The following is a 19,458-nucleotide window of genomic DNA, read 5'->3' as shown; positions in this document are numbered from 1 at the left end:
CTGTTTTAAAAACCTGGAATCAGAATCTCAGTTATAAGGCATGGTCTATCAATGTTGCTATCATTTCTAACAACTTGTTTCTTAGGAATCTTTTTTAGATTATCAAAACATAACCAATCATTGCTCTTCAACTCTTCAATATTCTGAAATAGTTGGTGGATTATATAACCTACCAATATTAAGTGAGATTAAGGAATCTATCCAGGGGTTATTTCTATTCTATTTTGATACCTAGCTCCAATTCTACACTGCAAATCCTTGATGCCAGCTGTCTGTTGAGTAGCTACTCTAACCATAAACACTTAACAACTTTGTACGATGTGCTGGACACATAGAGAAAAATATGACATGGTCCCAGAAATAGAAGAACTTTCAGAGTATGAATTTAGATAAAGAGAAATAAGAAACAAGGAGCTATAAAACTTAAGCAAGGCAAACTCTACACTGGAACAAAAAATTCATCACCATCCTTCTCCAAGGTAAAACTCTCTTGCGTCCCCTAGCGTCCTCAAGTAAGGACCATTCTGTAAGCTGCAACGAATGAAAACCTTAGAGTAGCTGCTGGCATTTCCCTTTCACGGTCTTGGATACAAGCAATTTATGATCATCAATGTTTGACAATTATGACAATCAGTCAAACAATATTATTCTAAGTCAATGTTAGAGATTTGGTTTAAAATACTGAAACAAAAAAAAGGGGCAGAGAGTTGATCAGAGACTGGCAAATATTAACAAAGCTTGAAGCTGGGAGATGCTTCCACAGAATTATTTTAGTCATATTACATTTGGCTATGCTTATACATTTCCATAGTAAAAACTTAAGGGAAAAATAAAAGCTATGAAGCCTATTTGGTTAAACACGGGTAAAAATCCAAAAAGAAGTCTACTGGAAGAGGAAAATATTGAATTAATATTGTTATTGTTATATCTTGTGGTTAGCATAATTAAATTTTTTCTTTTAATCTTTCTATACTTTCTTAATCTTTTACAATATGCAATCATTTATATAATCAGAATATGAACTGTAAATATTTCAAATAAAATTAAATTACAGATAACTAAAAAAAAAATAAAAAATTCAAAGCTCATTAATCTCGCTTTTACTGTCCTCTAGAAAAATCCAAACATGTCTTCTGAACCTGACACTAAACACATCAAGAACTAAGGCAATGGATGGAAACTATCTGAATTCAAATCCCAGCTCAGGCTCTTACCACCTGGGTGACCTAAAGGTAAACCACCTATGCTGTGTGACTGTTTGATTATCTTTAAGATGGGAATGGTGGCACCCAACCCAGCCTCAAAGGGCTCTTGTGAGGATTAAATATGTTAATTAATATCAAACGCTTAGAATGAACAGCACTCAATGTTTAAATACTATCGTTATTACTCATGCCCAAGTACTCCCTCATCCATTTCTGCATTTATTGAACAAATATCAGGGTATCTTCGAGCAGAATTTGCTAATGAATGAAGGAAATATCGTCTCCCCTGGGAAGAAAGGATGATAAGTACTACTCAAGTGAGACTCCACTGCCAAGTGCCAAAGGGTCATTCCCTCCTTCTCCCTGCAGCCTTTTACAAGAAGTCAAGGCTAAAGAAGGAAAGGAGGATGGAAGAAATCAGAACTCCTGCATGAATTACAGTGGACTGCCCAGACAGCCCGGAGTGATCCTCTCCTAAAGAAAAATCTCTCAGTGATCAGAAAAGGGCCAGGGATACTCTCCAGCTGGAGCTCTGACCCCATCCTGGGTTCACAGAAGCTTTCAGGGAACTGAGTCCTTCTCAGAAAATTAAAAACTGCTAAAAACAAGAGGTCCATCTTCTACCACCTGTCAGGCTCTGTTCCAAATCTTTTTATTTAACTCTCAAAAGAACTCCATTAGATAGATACTAGCACCATTTTAAAGAAAAAGAAACATAGGCAGAGAGATTAAGATACTCGCCTTTTATTATACTGCTAGGAAATCGCAGAGCTGGCTGATGGTCAGGGGAAAGGGTTGGGGGTGTACAGAACCCAGGAGATCCCCAGTCCCTGCGATGTAGGATCCTGGACCCCTGGCTCTAAGTGGGGTTCGGCCAGCTGCCCCACACTGCAGAAGGCACATTCAAAGAAAACAAATCCCACCCTTCGCCGCAAGTGGATTCTCCTCCCCTAGAGCTACTGCCCAGTTGCTACTGGCCCCCAGCAAAACGATTATCAGTATGGACGGAAGGAGCAGGACGCAGAGCGGGGAGGGTCACCTTTCTGGGAGGAAAGAAGGCCGTGGCCTAGCGTATCTTGGGTGGAAGTGGCTCTGCCTACAGAGACCTCCTGGACTACGCTTCCCAGAATTCCCGACGGGATCAGGGAGACGGCCTCAGCCTCCTAGAGCGGAAGTTACCCGACTACATGGGGCTCCCAAACTACACTTCCCAGAATTCCTAGGAAAACTCTTCACTTCTCTGCCTGCCTAGGACGCAAGTTCCTGGTGCCAAGCTGAGAGCCTGGATCATATTTCACATGTGCCGGTCCCAAAGGAATTCCTTAACTCCCCCTTCCTGGAACCGAAATGCTTCCAAAGACAGAGAGCCCCTATATATATTTCTCTGTTTTCCCCAGAGGATCGTGCATGAAAGGCGCCTTTCCTGGCGCGTGTGTCTCTGACCCTCTAGATCTTCTGGACAATTCCCGGAATTTCTTGCAGGGCAGCACTTCCCCTTAAGTCGTCTCTTTCTCGTTTGGATAGTCAGTATTTGTATAGTCACTATTCTCTTTTGGTTAGCCCTCTAATTTTATACTGCTAGTCCAGCTCTACTACCTTCTCCCTAGAGTTTGAATTTATTTTTCTTCAAAGGCTACACAAACCCAAATAAACTCAACCAAAGCGGACTTTACCTACCTTCCTACCTACCTACCAAGAAAATATCCCATAAAGGAGAGAACGGAGAAGCTTGCAATACAGGAAGAAAAAAAAAAGAATTACAGAATGGAAGCGATGTGTGTGCTAAAAATGCAGGCACTTAAAGGAAATTGGGCTGATTTGTACTGGACACCGAATTTGAGGAATACAGGACCTCAACCTTTCTTTGACTGGATTGCTTTTTTATTCCATTTTGGTGTGGACGCGTCTGAAACTGATAGTGCTGCTGCTACCTACCATAATGTGTGTGTTGCAAGATCCACAAGAACGTGGATGCCAAGAATCCACAAAAAAACAGATGCAACCATTGATAAGGCCATAAGCAGAAACAGCAAGTGTTTCCCACGTTTTCTCTGCTTTAATAAGGCAAATAGTAGGGCTGTACTGATACAGACAAAATGTTATTATTATGGGAAGGGATAAGTCCCTTGTAAAACCTTGAATTTTTTTTCTTCTTTGAGAAAAATCTATCACCTATTTTCACCCTGCTCTTGATATAGCAAATATTGTACGTTGTCTTATGGAGGATGATTCAGGGAGGACGGTGAATGGGTTGACTCAATCCAGAAAAGGAAGAGGAAAATAAAAAGACATAACGACCAATCTGTGAAAATGCTCAGTGGCTTAAGAGAGTATTAAGAGATGAGACTATTTGATTCTTTATTTAACTCCTTTCCAAGGAAATGTTTTTGAAAATCCACACGGTTTACATATTAAAGAGGATCAATCTGATAATAGGTGATTTCTTTGATAAAATGAAAGGAAAATTTGAAAATAAAAGTGACAGAATAATACTTTGTATACTTCCACTTCCAGTAATAATAAAATGAGTGATTTGGAACAAACATCTAGCAGAGGAAAGGTGAGCAAACTTTTAAAATGTCAAAAGTCATCAAAAGACAAGATAATGGAGAAATGGTGGGCCAAAATTCAGAAACGGTTGAGAGAGTCATGCATTTGGGGCTACTTTTCTCCTGGGGATGATGGTCTAGTCTAGGATCTGAAAAGCCTAGAAGTTCTGCAGCGCTTTTGACACCTATATGAAGCTGGGGGAACAAAAGATTCTAGCAAAAACTAAAATGCACATCTTTTCAAGCGCACATAAGATTTGTACAAATGAGTAAAATGATATGGGATTTCAAAATACTGAAATACTATGTTTTCGAATACAGTGAAATTTGGCTAGAAATCAATAAAAATACAACTAAATGATTCATGTGTGCATTTAATAAATATTGTCTCATCTCCAAACTCACCATTCTTCACTCTGCTTCATGGGGCTGGAATGGGGGAATCTGCAGCCAATCTTTCCCGACCTCCACACCCCCAATCTGGTTCTGTGTTCGGCAACTATTAGCTGAAGAGTATAGGGGTGGTGGGGGCAGGGAGATATACTATATCCTGTGCCTTCCAGCCAGCAGTACTTTTCCTTGTAGCAACTCCCTAATTTTCAGTTTTTCTAACACTTAAATACCTATTTCATCATGGCCCTTTATAAACATTTTTAAACAACTTCCCAAAGACTGACCCTTAGATGTCTAAGTCCTAAAACTGCAGGGCCCTGTTTCTGAGCTCAGAGACAGCAGAACCAGCTGAACACTGGCCTCTCCTTAGAGATCTGAGTTTCAGGTGAGCATGACCTTCCTCCAGGCTTCTAAGTTTTAGTAATTCCTGTCTCTTCACTTTTTGTTTCCTCAGACCTCAGGTGGTTGCTGCTTGCTGCAGTTGCTACTTCCTGCAGTTGTTACTTCCATCATATATTAGAGGTTTTTTTTTTTTTGACAGGGGGTCGCTCAGTTCCCCAGGCTGAAGTGCAGTGGTGCCATCTTGGCTCACTGCAACCCCTGCATCTCGGCTCCAAGCAATTCTCCTGCCTCAGCCTCCCAAGTAGCTGGGATTACAGACATGCACAACCACGCCCAACTAATTTTTGTATTATCAGTAGAGATGAGGTTTCACCATGTTGGCCAGGCTGCTCTTGAACTCCTGACCTCTTGATCCACCTACCTCAGCCTCCGAAAGTGCTGGGATTACAGGCGTGAGCCACTGCATCTGGCCTAGAGTTCTTTTTCTGCTCTTTCAGAAATCTAGCTACCAACTCTACAATATGCTAATTTTTCTTTTCAAATAATTGGTAAGGTTTCAGTGGATCCTAAATTATACACGTGTTTGGAAATTAATCAAACCACTTTTAAGTAATCCATAGATAAAAAGTATGGCATTGAAATTTGGTGTCATCAGTGAATTCTACCAAATATTTAAAGAAGAAATCATGTTAGTCTCAAAATTATTCCTTAGAATAACAAAGTAGGAAGCACTTTCCAACTAACTTCATGAGGCCACTATAATAACACTGACAAAATTTGTGAGAGGCTTCATTAGAATAGAAAATGACAGGTCTGGCTGGGCATGGTGGCTCATGCCTGTAATCCCAGCACTTTGGGGAGCTAAGGCGAGCAGATCATGAGATCAGGAGATCCAGACCATTCTGGCTAACACAGTGAAACCCCGTTTCTACTAAAAATACAAAAAAAAAAAAAAAAGCCAGGTGTGGAGGCACGCGCCTGTATTCCCAGCTACTTGGGAGGCTGAGGCAGGAGAATCGCTTGAACCTGGGAGATGGAGATTGCAGTGAGCTGAGATCGTGCCTCTACTCTCCAGCCTGGGTGACAGAGTGCGACTCCATCTCAAGAAAATAAAAGAAAAGAAAAAAGAAAGGAAAAGAAAATGACAGGTTTATCTCGTCATAAATATACTTTCAAAAATACTAAACAAAATGTTGCCAATGATATATAAAAGGGCAACACATCATGATCTAGGTATCAGAAACAGAAAAAGAAAGTTTACTTAATCACCCATTTGTCATAAGAAAATTTAGGCAACTAAGCGATAGTAAAGATCTACAAAAATGGCAACAAATATCAAAAGGAATAGTGAAATATTGAAAACATTTCCTCTACGATGGGTAACAAAATAATGATGTCCACTCCAACCATTTCTACTAAATACCACATTTGCTCCTTTATCCTGCAATCTTGCCAACTAATCTAATTAATTTTTATATTTTATGTGTAGATCTTTTGAATTTTATATGCATGCTCATGTTGACTGCAGATCTGCAACAAATGTGGCACTGCAGCACCATAGGAACACGGCAAATATTCAATACATGTTGCTGTTAAATTGAGTATTGTGAAATAAAACTGAAATTGACCTATACCTGCCACTATATGCAACAATCTAAGGCTGGTGTATTGTAGAGCCCAATTTGAAAAGCATTTCTTATGACACTTAAATCTACTCAGTATATAAACCCATAAGAAATGTGTACCAAAATACACATATAAGAATGTTCATAGCAGGATCATTCATCACAATGACATGCTGAGAATACTCCAGATGTCTATCGATGATAGTATGGATAAATATTTTTTGTTATTTACACAAGGTAAGAGCAAGGACATTGAACAAACTTTAGCTGTACATGCAATACCATGATGACTCCCATAAATATGTTGAGCAAAATAACTAGACAAACCCAGTAGATGCAGAGTGATTCCACTTGTACCAAGTTCATTAGACATGCAAAATTCATCAGTAGGAGGATTTTGGACACTTAAATAGTAAAAATATAAAGAAAAGCAGGGGAACCTTAAAACTTAGGGTAGTGGTCTCTTTTCATGGGGAAGAAAGCATCATGATGCTGTGAGAGTGGGGTGTGTGCAATTCTACCATGCTCCATTTTTGGTTGTGGGTGGTGATTATACAGCTGTTCATTTTATGTTCATACTCTTACATGTATATTTATGATTTGGACACTTTTCTGAATGTAAGTGATATTTCAATCCGTAAAAATCAATGATATATGACAAACAAACTGTGGTACATCAATACAATAGAGTATTATTCAGCCATAAAAAGAAATGAGATATGAAGTTATGAAAACACATAGAATAACCTTAAATTCATATTGTTAATGGAAAGAAGCCAGTCTGTCAGAGCTACATACTGTAATTCAACTATATGATAATCTGGAAAAGGCAAAACTAAAGGTCAGTAAAGTGATCAGTGGTTGTTAGAGGTTCAGGGAGATTAATTGGCAGAGCACAGGGTATTTTTGAGCAGTGACACTATTCTGTATGATACGGTATGGTGGATATATGAAGTTATGCTTTGTCAAAACCCATGGAATGTACAACACAAAGAGTAAGCCCTAATGTCAACCACAGACTTTAGTTAATAATAATGTATCGATATTGGTTCATTAGTTGTAACAAATATGCCACACACATGCAAGATGCAAACAATTGGAGAAACTGGGCAAGGGAAAGGAGAGTATATGGGAAATATTAATATTTTCTCTAGAATTTTTTCTGTAACCCTAAAACAGCTCTTAAAATAAAGTCTATTTTAAAAAATCAATGATATATTTCAAAGGAAACTGAATATATGGCATAGACATTTATTCAGAACTTAGAGGGAAGGGCTAAAAATAATAAGGAACTCTGTAATGAATAGGAACATATTGATCAGGTGTATCTTATAAGCTAATGAGAAAAAATAAGGATTAGAGAAAGAAGCAGATTGTAATAAATAAATCATTAAGAGAGAATAAACAATTTATCCAAATGGGCAAAATCGCATATTGGAAGGAGGAGAAGAAGATGGAGGAGAAGTGGGTGGAAGGCCAGGGTGTGTAGGAGGAGAAGTAGGAGGAGGAAGAGTAAGAGAAAAAGGAGGAAGAGACTCCTAGAGATGCACTTGTAGACACTGAGAAATTTTTTTAATGGTAAGGCCGAAGACTAAAGAATTGAGTCAATTTCAAACGAATGAAAAAATAAGCTTTTCATTTGAATTATTGTCTGCAACATTAAAAGCAGTAATAAAATATAAAAATAATCTATGGGATTTTGAGATGAAAAGATTGATCCTTCTATGGTCAGAGAATGTTTTGTTCATGTCTACTATTCTTGGCATACAAGATTCAGTGGCGAATCACTTCTAAATTCTTTCTGGAAAATATTCTTCAAGACGTATTACAGGCCTTTGGCAACAACACAGATAAAGCTTCCACAGACCATCTTCCTAGTTTATTACATAGAAATACTGAATAAAATGTGAACATAAAAATATTTATTTGAATACGGGAATGTTTGAGGGCATACATATTAAAAAGAAAAAAAAAACATTATTTATTTGTTCCTTTATATCCCCCACTACCCACTCTCAATTTCTCTCCTGTAGCATCAGTAGCCAGGTCGATCTGTTTAATGTGTGCCTGTTGTTGGTATGTCTTTTTGGCAAAGTGTGTGGAATTTCGGATGCATATATATACCTTGTGTTATAAAACTGTTAAAATTTGTCACTCAAAGCAATGTTTTTCTCAATATTTTACGAAAAAATATTTTTTTTGAAACAGGGTCTTACCTTGTCACCTAGGCTAGAGTGCAGTGGCATGATCACAGTTCACTGCAGTCTTGACCACCTGGGCTCAAGCCATCTTCCCACCTCAGCCTCCAAAGTAGCTGGGACTATAGGTGTGCCCAACCACACCTGGATTTTTGTTTTTTTCCTAAGATAGAGTCCCATTATGTTGCCCACGCTGGTCTCAAACTCCTGGCCTCAAGTGATCCTCCCACCTTGGCCTCCAAATGTGCTGGCATTATAGGCAGGAGCCACTGTACCTAGCTCTGAAATTTTATGACATAAAGAAGAGTTGGAAGAATTATACAGTAGTCAACCATATATTCTCAGCTTAGATGCTAAAATTAGCAGCATTTATGTCTTAGTTATCCATCTAGATATCTTACTTATTACTTATCCATCAGAACATTAGCATTACCCAACAGATTCCCTCATGACACTTACCAGTCAGTCTCTGACCCCTTCTCCCAGTGGCAACCACTGTTCCACTTTTTCACCATAAATTTTACTAATTTTAGAATATGAAATATATGGAACCATATGGTAAGAACTCTTCTGCATTACAATTCTTTGAATATAGTGTTTTTCTGATCCATCCATGTTGATGCACGTATCAGTCATTTGATCCTTTTTATTACTGAGTGATGTTCTATTGCATGAATATATGTCTTTGGCAACTTGCTCACATTTTAATTGTCTAAATATTTTTATGAATAAAGATCCTGCAGCATACTTATAAAAGTCTTTTTGTGGGCATACGCTTTCTTTTCTCTGGAATAAATATCTATGATTAGAATTGCTTGATGTGTTTAACTGCTTAAGAAAACACCAGATCATCTCCCAAAAGATTAATTTTACACTGTCTCCCAAAATATATGCAATTTCTGATTGTTTTGAATCCTAAGAAGCTTTTGCTGTTATTAGTATTTCTTTTTTGAGACAGAGTTTCACTCTTGTCATGCAGGCTGGAGTGCAGTGGCATGATCTTGACTCACTGCCACCTCTGCCTCCTGGGTTCAAACGATCCTCCTGCCTCAGCCTCCTGAGTAGCTGGGATTACAGGCACCTGCCACCATGCCTGGCTGGCTAATTTTTGTATTTTTAGTAGAGATGGGGTTTCTCCACGTTGGCCAGGCTTGTCTCGAACTCCTGACCTTGGATGATCTGCCCACCTTGGCCTCCCAAAATACTGGGATTACAGGTGTGAGCCACTGCGCCTGGCCTGTTATCAGTATTTTTAATATCTGCCATTCTGGTGGTTGTGTAGTTGTATCTGTCTGCAGTTTTCATTTGCTTTTTCCTGATGAGCAATAATGTCACACTTCTTCACGGGCTATATTAACAATTTGTATGTCTTCCTTTGTAAAGTAACTGTTCAAATTTTGCCCATTATAATTGAGATGTTGGGCTCTTTAATATTTTATTGTACAAGTCTTTTTATATTCTGGGTGTCAGTCAGTCTGAAATTTGGGCAGAGTTTAATGTAGAATAAGGGGCAATTCTTTGCTTGACATCTTGTTCTCAGGATTTATTCCCTCACTTTCCAGGTTCTGTGGTCACCTCAATCTCTGTCGTCTAGATCTTCATGCCACTGGATACTACAGAAGCATCCACAGATTCAATGAAAAAGGGATCAAAAATATTCAGAAAAAAATACAAATTAGCAACACAACAATAAAAATAACACAAATGAAAAACGAAATACAGTATGACAACTATTTACAGGGCATGTTTATTGTACAGGGATAGAAATAATTTGAAGTATGCAGGGTGATAAGAAAAGGTTACATGAGAATATTATGGCCATTTTACATAACAGACTTGAGCATCCAAGGATTTTCATTTCCATAAGGGTCCCTGAATCAATTCTCCACCGATACCAAGGGACAACTGTATTCAGGATTTTTTCACCTGGTTCATGAAGGATATTCACCTGTAGTTTTCTTTCCTTATAATTTCTTTGTCTTGTTTGGTATTATCAGATTAATGCTGGCCTCATGAGACAAGCTGGGGGTGGGTAGGTGTTCCCTTCTCTTTTTGTTTCTGGGTTTATTTAAAATTCACATCTTTACTCTTTAAATGTTTAGTAGAATCCACCAATGAATTAGTCTCAGTATTGCTGTTGTTGTCGGAAGGCTTTATCTATTAAATCAGTTTTGAAATATATATCAGGCCAGGCAGGTGCAGTGTCTCAAGCCTGTAATCCCAGCACATTGGGAGACCAAGGTGGGCAGAGCACTTGAGCCCAGGAGTTCAAGACCAGCCCAGGCAACATGGTAAAAACCCATCTCTACAAAATATAGAAAAAATTAACTGTGCATATATATATATATGTGTGTGTGTAAAAATTGTATGTACACACCCATACATACATGCAACTATCTAGATTATCCATTCTGAGAGAGCTTTGGTAGTTTGTGCCTTTCGAGTAATATTCTATGCCATGTAAATTGATGAATTTATGGACAAAGAGTTGTTTGTAATGTTCCCTTATAATCCTTTTAATATCTGCAAAATCTGTAATAACGTTCCCTCCCTCCTGATTTTTGTTTTCTTCTTTTCCCTGTGGGTGAGTCAGTTGAAAGGTTTATAAACTATATTGACCTTCTCAAAGAATAAGGTTATGATTTTGTTGATTTTTAGAGATTGTTTTTGTGTTTCCAATTTCATTGACTTGTGTAGCTGCCACAAAACTTCACTGTATCCTCTCCAGGACCCAGGACCCAGCTGGGCTCAAGAATTAAATTAACATAACACAGATTAACAGGACAATAGCAGGCAAATTTATTTAATACAAGTTTTAAATGTGATCAGAGCCTTCATTACAAAATGAAGCTCCAAAGAAACAGTCAGTTTTGTATACACTGTAGTGAACAAAGAATAGTAAGTTGTTAAGAAGCAATTAGGCCGGGCCTGGTGGCTCATGCTTGTAATCCCAGCACTTTGGGAGACAGAGGCAGGAGGATAGCCTGTAGCCAGGAGTTTGAGACCATCCTGGGCAACACAGTAAGATCGCATCTCTACAAAATAAAAATAAATGAATTTTTTTTAAAGAAGCAACTAAATCATGTGGACAGGCTTGAAAGATGTTATTTTAAGGTGGTCTGTACAGAATTCTTTTGGGCTTGACTTCTCATTTTGAGGAAATGTATATTGCTCCTTTTTTCTAGTATAAGGAGTGGATCTTCTTTCCTCCTTCCCACCCTCCCTCCTTCCTTCCTACCTTTTCCCACAGATGTTCCAGCAGAATGTGCTAATTAGTAAATATCTTCTGCCCTGAGAAGAGAGATGACATGGCAAGAAGAAGGATGCTAAGTCATACTCAGTTAAGGTTCTGCTGCTAGGAGCTGAAGAGTCATTCTTTCCTCATTCCTGTGACCATCTGCGAGAAATCAGAACTGTGTCTCCCTCCTGCATGAATCACAGAGGACATCCCCATACAATAGCCTGGAGTGATTCCCGCCCCACCCCCGCACCCCCATCCCCACCACCACTTTTTTAAAAAGGGAATCCAGGAATCGTCCTGCTTCCTGTAGAGGTCAGAAAGAAGGGGCAAAATAGCACTGCAGGTGGAACTCTGATCCCTTCCCAGGCTCACAGAAGCTTTCAGGTAACTGGGGCTTCTCGGGAAATTAAAAAAAAATTAATAAAATGAACCACACTTACCACCTTTTACTTGTGACTATCTCATTTAATTCTCCACTGAACTGCGTTGGTTTGAAACTTCTATTCCCCTCATGTTACATAAAAGGAATGCTAGGCACATACAGTTTGAATTACTTCCCAATTTCACACCCCTAGAAGGTGGCAGAACTTCCTGGTCAGTCCTGGAGTAGGAAGACAGCGCACAAAATACAAGAGATCCTCAACCCACCAAGACCAAATGCTGCAAACTCGACAAAGGCGCACTCACCTGGGGCCTAACCCCATCTTCCACTGCTAGCCACGGATGCTCTTCTTGAAGACAAGGAGGGCCACCGCCAGGCTAAAGAAAACATTGCTGTCTCAGGACTCACTCAACTTCCTGAAAGGAATGCTGACCTCACTTTCATGGAGCAGAAGTGACTGTAGTTACCCACAATTCCTGGATTATAACCTCAGAATTCCCAATGAGATAATCGTCACAGCCACGCCCTCCTGTAGAGGAAGCCCGGCTGCCTACACAGAGCTCCAAGGTTACTGCTCCCAGAATCCTCGCAAAGAATTGGCAATGTCGTTGCCTTTCTCTGGTGGAAGGCTGGCTACTACTCTTTGAATTTGGAATGTATGTCATACAATTCTAGAGCAGAATGCAAAGTCAGCACTGTCCTCTTTGAACCAAAATGTCCCCAAAAACAGGATTCTAATTTTTATTTAACATTTCCCCCAGAAGCCCAATCATTAAAGCTACCTTTCTTGGAACAAAAGTGTTTTTGACGCCGTGAAACCTTTGGACCATTTCCCAGAATCCTCTTCAGGTAGCACTTCTCACCAGCGTTTCCCTTTTTATTTTGAATAACTAGGTTCAGTCCGAATCATTCTATCTCACTGGTCAAGCTCAGCATTCTTTTTCCTTATTCTCATTTTTTTTTCTTTCACAGGTGACAAAACAAATGTATTTGAACGCCCCTCCCACCCTGTCCCCCACCCATTTCCCTTTAGTAGAGAACACAGTTTAAAATGAAAAGGAGGCATAAATTATAAAAGGGAAGATATGTGTGAGCTAAAAATGCAGAACTTAGAAACTGGGCACGAAGGTAAGGAACACACGATCTGAAACCTACTTTGACTGGATTTTCTACTTTCATCCATGTGTGTTGGATGCATCTAGAACTCTTGGCGGTGTTATCTGATATCAGCTATTCATTCCATGATACAAGAACCCACAAGAAGGTCATGCAAAGTTTATTAAAGTATAAAGCAGAAGCAGCAAAAGCTTTTGGGTGTTCCTTGAGTTTAATTGTTCATTGTAAAACATGGCTCATGAGGCAAATGAAAGGAGGTGTGTTCATGTGGAGGAATTATTATAATATGAAAAGAGATAAATATATAAAAATTTAAAATTTCTTTTTGTTCAAGTTCAAATATCACATCACCCACTTCCAGCCTATTCTTATTATCATAAATACAATAATAACTGTATTTCATTCAAGTGAGTCGATTGAGAGTTGGACGCAAATCCAGAAAATCCAACAAATAAAAATACCTGAAGGGTCTGCTTACCACTTTTCTTCTGGACAAGAACTTAACATTTTCATACCTTTATATTATGAAAAATTTCAAACATTGATAGAATTAAAGAGTGAAGTATTCCATCACCTCATCACCCAGATTCAGCAATTTTCAAGTGGCAGCACACTTCCTTTATCTATCAATATTGTCTTTCTGCCCTTTTTGTTATTGTAATTTTAAAACAAAATCATGACACTGTATTATTTTCCCCCTAAACACTCCCATGCATACTTCAAAGAATTACATTTTCTAATATAACAAAAATACAACTATCACACTGAAGAAAGTTAATAATTCCTTAGTTTTATTTTATACGGTACAAAACAAAACTTCAAAATTTCCAGTCATCTCAAAAATACCCATTCTTTGCATGTGATTGTTTTCTCTCTTGAGTCTCTTTCAATCTGGAATAGTATCTCCCCTTTGATCCTCTTTAAATTCATGCTTTTGGCCTATAGAAGACATCAGGTCAGTTGTCAAGTAAGATGTCCCAAATTCTGGATTTTTAAAAATGTTTCATTATGCTGCCAGTTAACATTTTCTTGAATATCTCCTGTGGCTCTGGTAAACTACAATTTAGATTTAGAGAGAAGATGAGATTAAGGTTCATCGTTTTCGGCAAGAACACTTCCCCATGGGTAGGTTTATTCTGGCCTTGTTCAGTAGCATCACCTTCTCCTTAGTGCAGATCACACCACATTCTTCAATATTACTGTTTCCTACAGCACCTAAGATACTACACCTCAATCATGCACACAAATGTCCATTACAAGAAGAACAAGATTCAAAGACTTTGAGGGAAAAGGTGAAGATTTTAAGAATCAAAATTTTTTCTCTTCCAATTGCTAATCTCATCCTATTAAGCATCCATAGTCTTGCAAAGTGTGAAAGAAAAATAAATCTCAGAACCCCCAAATCACTAAGCCAGAGGGAAAAGTCAAGCTAGGAACTGTGTCAGGCAAACCTTCCATTTTACTACTTAATAAGAAAGCTATAAAGAAGAAAAAGCTACATACCTCCTTCACAATTTGTCGACAAGGAAATTCCTTGTGGGCCTGAACGTCTTTATCCAAAAGCATTTCTGTTGAATTTCACCCTGGTAATGTAAATTGATAGCTTATATTCACAGGTGTGGGACAAAGGACAGACAGAACTCAAAGTCATTCCTCTGTTCACCTGAAACAAACGCATATCTGATTGCTTCCTCTTCCCTATTTTTTCTGTAATAATGCATATTCACTAAGCAACATTAAGATCTAAGTCACTATTCGTCTACCCACCTCTCACGTGTGAGTTTTGTATTCAGTAAAAAGCTAATCAGAGCCTCAAAATAATGCCACAGTTTCTCTCTTATCTACCTATGATGTAGACGCTCCCACTCCCATTCGAGATTGTCCTGCCTTTCTGGACTTAAGCAATGCATAACTTGCACATACTGTTTGATGCCTGATTTCTCCTAAAAGGTATAAAATCAAGCTGTGCCCTGAACACTTTTGGCACATATCGTCAGAACCTCCTAAGTCTGTGTCACAGGTGCGTACTTAAACTTGGCAAAATAAATGTTCTAAATTGATTGAGACCTGTCTCACATACTTTAGGGTTCACAAAAGTATGCTTTAGTGAACACCCATGTCCATTTGTTCTTGATCTTTAAATGAGTGTTACCATAATATAAATTCCTTGAATGGGGACCCTTGAATCTAAGAGTATGCATAGTGCATAGAGACATATTACCAACCTTATCCCCAAACAAGTGATATGATTGACTGAGCCAATAATATTTGGGAACCTTTTCCCCAAAAATAGATGCTATGAATTGAAATATCTCCTTGCATGGCATGTTTAAAATACTTCTACCATTGCACATACCGACTTATCAAAGTTATCCGATCTCTGATCTCTGTACCTATAAAGCAATGCTTCCCAGCCAAGGTCACATACACTAAGAAAGTGTCTCACAAATAACTTTTAAGTGATAACTGGTACCAAATCTGATGTTATTTAAAAACAAAAACAGAGGCAAGTCAATATTCCTCACATAATAGCATCACCGGCACCTGAACTGGTTTGCTGTCTAGAGTAGGAGACCCAAAGATGATTTTAAAGCTGCGGGGCCAGGTAATATATTTAACTTGTAGCCTTTGGGACATATGCTATTGACTGGCTCACAGAGCATCCATTCATAATCCCTTTGACCCTGCATGTCTCTTCTATAAAATCAGGGGGGAAAATCAAAATACTTTTTTAATGTTCCTTAAGTCTACGGTTGTCATGGGACAATATTTTGAACAATTAGGTATAAGTGTAAGTCTTCTGTTTATACTAGAAAGAAGAGAAAAGATTTGGTTGGTATTGAGGATATGAGATGGATAAGGGATATTGAAAATGCAATAGGATCAATGAATTGTAGAAATTGATGAGGTCAATATCACAGCAAACCATAGGAAGATCTGGCAAGAGAATATGTAGGGCAGAGTGTAATGCCTTAAATGGAGACTATGGAGGGATTGCAGCTATTGCTAATTTAAGGCCTATAGTATGACCATGGAAATGAGTACCCCAAGTAGGATAGACAAAAAAGATGACCAGAGGCATGGAAGTCAGCATATATCTCTTAAATTGTAAAACATTTCATATATACATAAAATTATGAGAATAATTTTTAAACACATCCCAGATGCCCAGGTTTAACAAGTGCACATTCACTCAATAGAATGTAACACAATCATTAAAGATGAACTTTATGAAGAATGTGGGAAACAGCAAAATTAACTTATTGTATATTACTAACTGAAATACTAATTTAAAATTTACACATTATTTAATAAAAAGCAAATATCTACATGAGTATAAAATAAACCAAAATGAAAATGTTTACATGAGGGTGGTGCTAGTAGGATTATAGTAAGTCCTAACTTACTTCTGAACTTACTTGTAATGAGGTCCTGCCACTTAAAAAAAATAAAGTTCCAGACACTTTTAAAAAGTCACATTTATTGAAGTGCAATATACATACATTATAAAGTCTACTACTGTTAAGTATATAGTTCAATGAGTTTTAACAAATATGTACAGACAGGTAACTACCAACACAATCAATTTACAGAATATTTCCAATGCCTCAAAAACTTCCCTAGGAAGCAGCAATGCTGATTGGTGGGTCCAACACAAGGGCTACGGGAGTACAGGACCCAAGAGACCATCAAACCCAATGATGCAAGACCCTGCCTCATTCTCCAAACCGGGACTCAGGAACCTCCCCTAACACTAGAAAGCTCTACTGAGTTGAGGGAAACGCAAACACTTCCAATCCTAATCCTCCGTCGGCTGCCACTTTTCCTCTTCAAGACAGAGGGTCTTGACCATCTTTGGTCCCTCACCCAGGCTGAGGAGGCGCAGAAGCCTCGCTGGGGCTCAAGTCTCGCATGCAGCATGATGGCCGCAACTTTCCCTGGAGCGGAAGTTCCTGCATCTCACTTCCCAGAGTCCGGAGTCACACGAGAGGGCCACACCCTGTACTCCCGAAGACGAAGTGTTGTCGACTATATGAAATGTCTGACCCACACTTCCCAGAATGTTTAAGCAGGACGACGACAAGGACTCCACCAGCCTGGGCGAAAATACTTCCGACTACAGTTCCCAGAACACCCAGCACGCTAGTGCTTCTGCTTTCCTACAGCTCATTCTGTTGGTTAAGTGCGTTCAAACTGAAGGTCACTTCTGCATCGCGATTAGCCCTTGGGCTTTTTATTTTTGTAATTTTTTTTTTCCTCAAGAAAAAATGAATATGTGAAAATATAAAGAAAATATAACTATTTGGGGATAAAAGTGAAGGTTTTAGTATGAAAAGAAACACAGTTTAGCGGAAAAGTGATGAGTATGAGAAAAAAACAAGATTCTAAAAGGGAGTTGGGCTGTCCACTGGACATAACCTTAAGGAATATGGAATCTCAGACGTGGTTTACCTCTCTTACCTCTTTATATGTGCCTGTAGTCATCTAGACCTCTGCTTATGCTATCTGGCATGGATAATTTATTTCAAGATGCCAAGAATCCACAAGGAATTCCGAGGACAAATCAGTCTTGAAATCAAGCACAGAAAGAGCAAGTTGTATCTGAAAAATGAAGGAAGCTGTACCGGCAGGAAATTTAGAAAATATGATATGGAAAATCGCTCCTGTCTTGAAATTTTTTGCGTTCAAATCAGGCTTGGAATTGGCTATTCCTCTGTTGCCTGTTGACCTCATATATTTAACATGAATGTATCTTTTCTACAAATCTGTTTAAGCCATGTGAATTTATTGTTATTCAGGAAGAGGTGGGTAGGTTGAGATGGGAGACGGACTCCAGATAACTGTAAGAAGTCAACCTAAAGGAAATATGTACTTACCACTTCCTTCTGGGCAGGAAAAAAAATTTTTTAATGAAACTTTCGATATTAACACAAAAAGGCAGAGCTTGCAGTGAGCTGAGATCGCGCCACTGCACTTCAGCCTGGGCGACAGAGGAGACTCCATCTCAAAAACAAAAAAGAAAAAGAAAAAAAAGAAAATGATAACATGAAACACCAAATACGCCTTCCCTAAATTGAACACTTCCCAACATTTTGCCATACAGGCAATATCTATGACTATTGAATTTTGTTACTGAAATATTTTAAAGCAGATCCCTGGCCTTGTCCCTTCCCAATACTATCTGTATCACTTAAAAATAATGATGTTTTAACATAACCACAAAATCGTTACCTTATGAAATAAAATTAGCAATTCTTAGTATTATCTAATATGCATCCCAATTTGAATCCTGTTTTTTTGGGGAAGAAATACTTTTACAGCTGGTTTATTCCAGTCATTATCAGAATATTTTGATCCATTGTATTTGATTTTTATCTCACCAGGAAGTCATTTACTCTAAAACTATGCCCCCACCCCGACCCACACACACAGAGCACCACCACCACCATTTTTTATTTCCTTGAACTTTTGGGGAAATAAAAATGTCAAATTAGGTGTCTAAATTCTGGATTTGTCTAAAGGAATCCCCATATTTTCTCCTCTGCTCTTTTAAATGTTCTGTAAAGTAGAAATTTGATGTAAAGTCTAGATTAAATACAAGTTACTGGTTTTTGCAATACTTCATAGAAGGGACTGGAAATATTTGAAACAGAAACCATATTCTCTCCAACTAAAGTCAATGCAAATCCTCAGCAAGTTTCCCTCTGAAGAGAAAGACAAAAATAAATAACAGCAAATATGCAAAAAGAGACAGATTAAAATATGGAAACCATCATAAGAAATCAGATTCTAGACTGAGTACAATGGCTCATACCTGTAATCTCCAGCATTTTGGGAGGCTGAGGTGGGAGGATTGCTTGAGCCAAGGAGTTTGACACCAGCCTGGGCAATACTGTGAGACCTTGTCTCTGCAAAAAATCCATTAAGATAAGCTGGGTATTTGAGACCACTTTTATCTCAAAAAAAGTTTGAGGTGGAATTTGCCAATTCCTTAAGGTAAAAACCTGAGAAGCTGATAGTTGGATTCTAGGACCTGCCAAAGATGGAGTGGATAACCATGGTTTAAAAAATCACTTGGGATGCGGTGGCTCACGCCTGTAATCCCAGCACTTTGGGAGGCCAAGGTGGGCAGATCACGAGGTCAGAAGATTGAGACCATGCTGGCTAACACGGTGAAACCTTCTCTCTACTAAAAATACAAAAATTAGCTGGTTGTGTTGGCACACACCTGTAGTCCCAGCTACTCAGGAGGCTGAGGCAGGAGAATCACTTGAACCCGGGAAGCAGAGGTTGCGGTGAGCTGAGATCGTACTACTGCACTCCAGACTGGGCTACAGAGGGAGACTCCGTCTCAAAAAAAAAAAAAAAAAAAAAAAATCACTTGGGTTTTGTGTATGGAACACCAA

General features: G+C 38.6%; 2 long non-coding RNA genes across 3 annotated transcripts; both read right to left on the bottom strand.

Moving 5' to 3' along the window:
- Window positions 1-11,087: 11,087 nt before the first annotated feature.
- Window positions 11,088-12,672, bottom strand: LOC129053946 (uncharacterized). Its single transcript, XR_010137507.1, has 3 exons — window positions 11,994-12,672; window positions 11,551-11,709; window positions 11,088-11,347 (listed from the first exon to the last, which is right to left on the bottom strand). It is a non-coding gene; the product is annotated as an uncharacterized LOC129053946 (long non-coding RNA).
- Window positions 12,673-12,953: 281 nt separating this feature from the next.
- LOC129053740 (uncharacterized) lies at window positions 12,954-19,237 on the bottom strand. Of its 2 annotated transcripts, none has more exons than XR_008518538.2 (3): window positions 18,867-19,237; window positions 14,555-14,634; window positions 12,954-14,107 (listed from the first exon to the last, which is right to left on the bottom strand). It is a non-coding gene; the product is annotated as an uncharacterized LOC129053740 (long non-coding RNA). The 2 variants fall into 2 exon arrangements; XR_008518537.2 differs by lacking the exon at window positions 18,867-19,237 and adding an exon at window positions 17,513-17,924.
- Window positions 19,238-19,458: the final 221 nt, after the last annotated feature.

The sequence above is a fragment of the Pongo abelii genome, chromosome 17, assembly GCF_028885655.2.
Source record: "Pongo abelii isolate AG06213 chromosome 17, NHGRI_mPonAbe1-v2.0_pri, whole genome shotgun sequence".
Lineage (NCBI taxonomy): Eukaryota > Metazoa > Chordata > Mammalia > Primates > Hominidae > Pongo > Pongo abelii.
The sequence above is the reverse complement of the archived record's forward strand: the minus strand, read 5'-3'. Positions and strand labels throughout refer to the sequence as shown.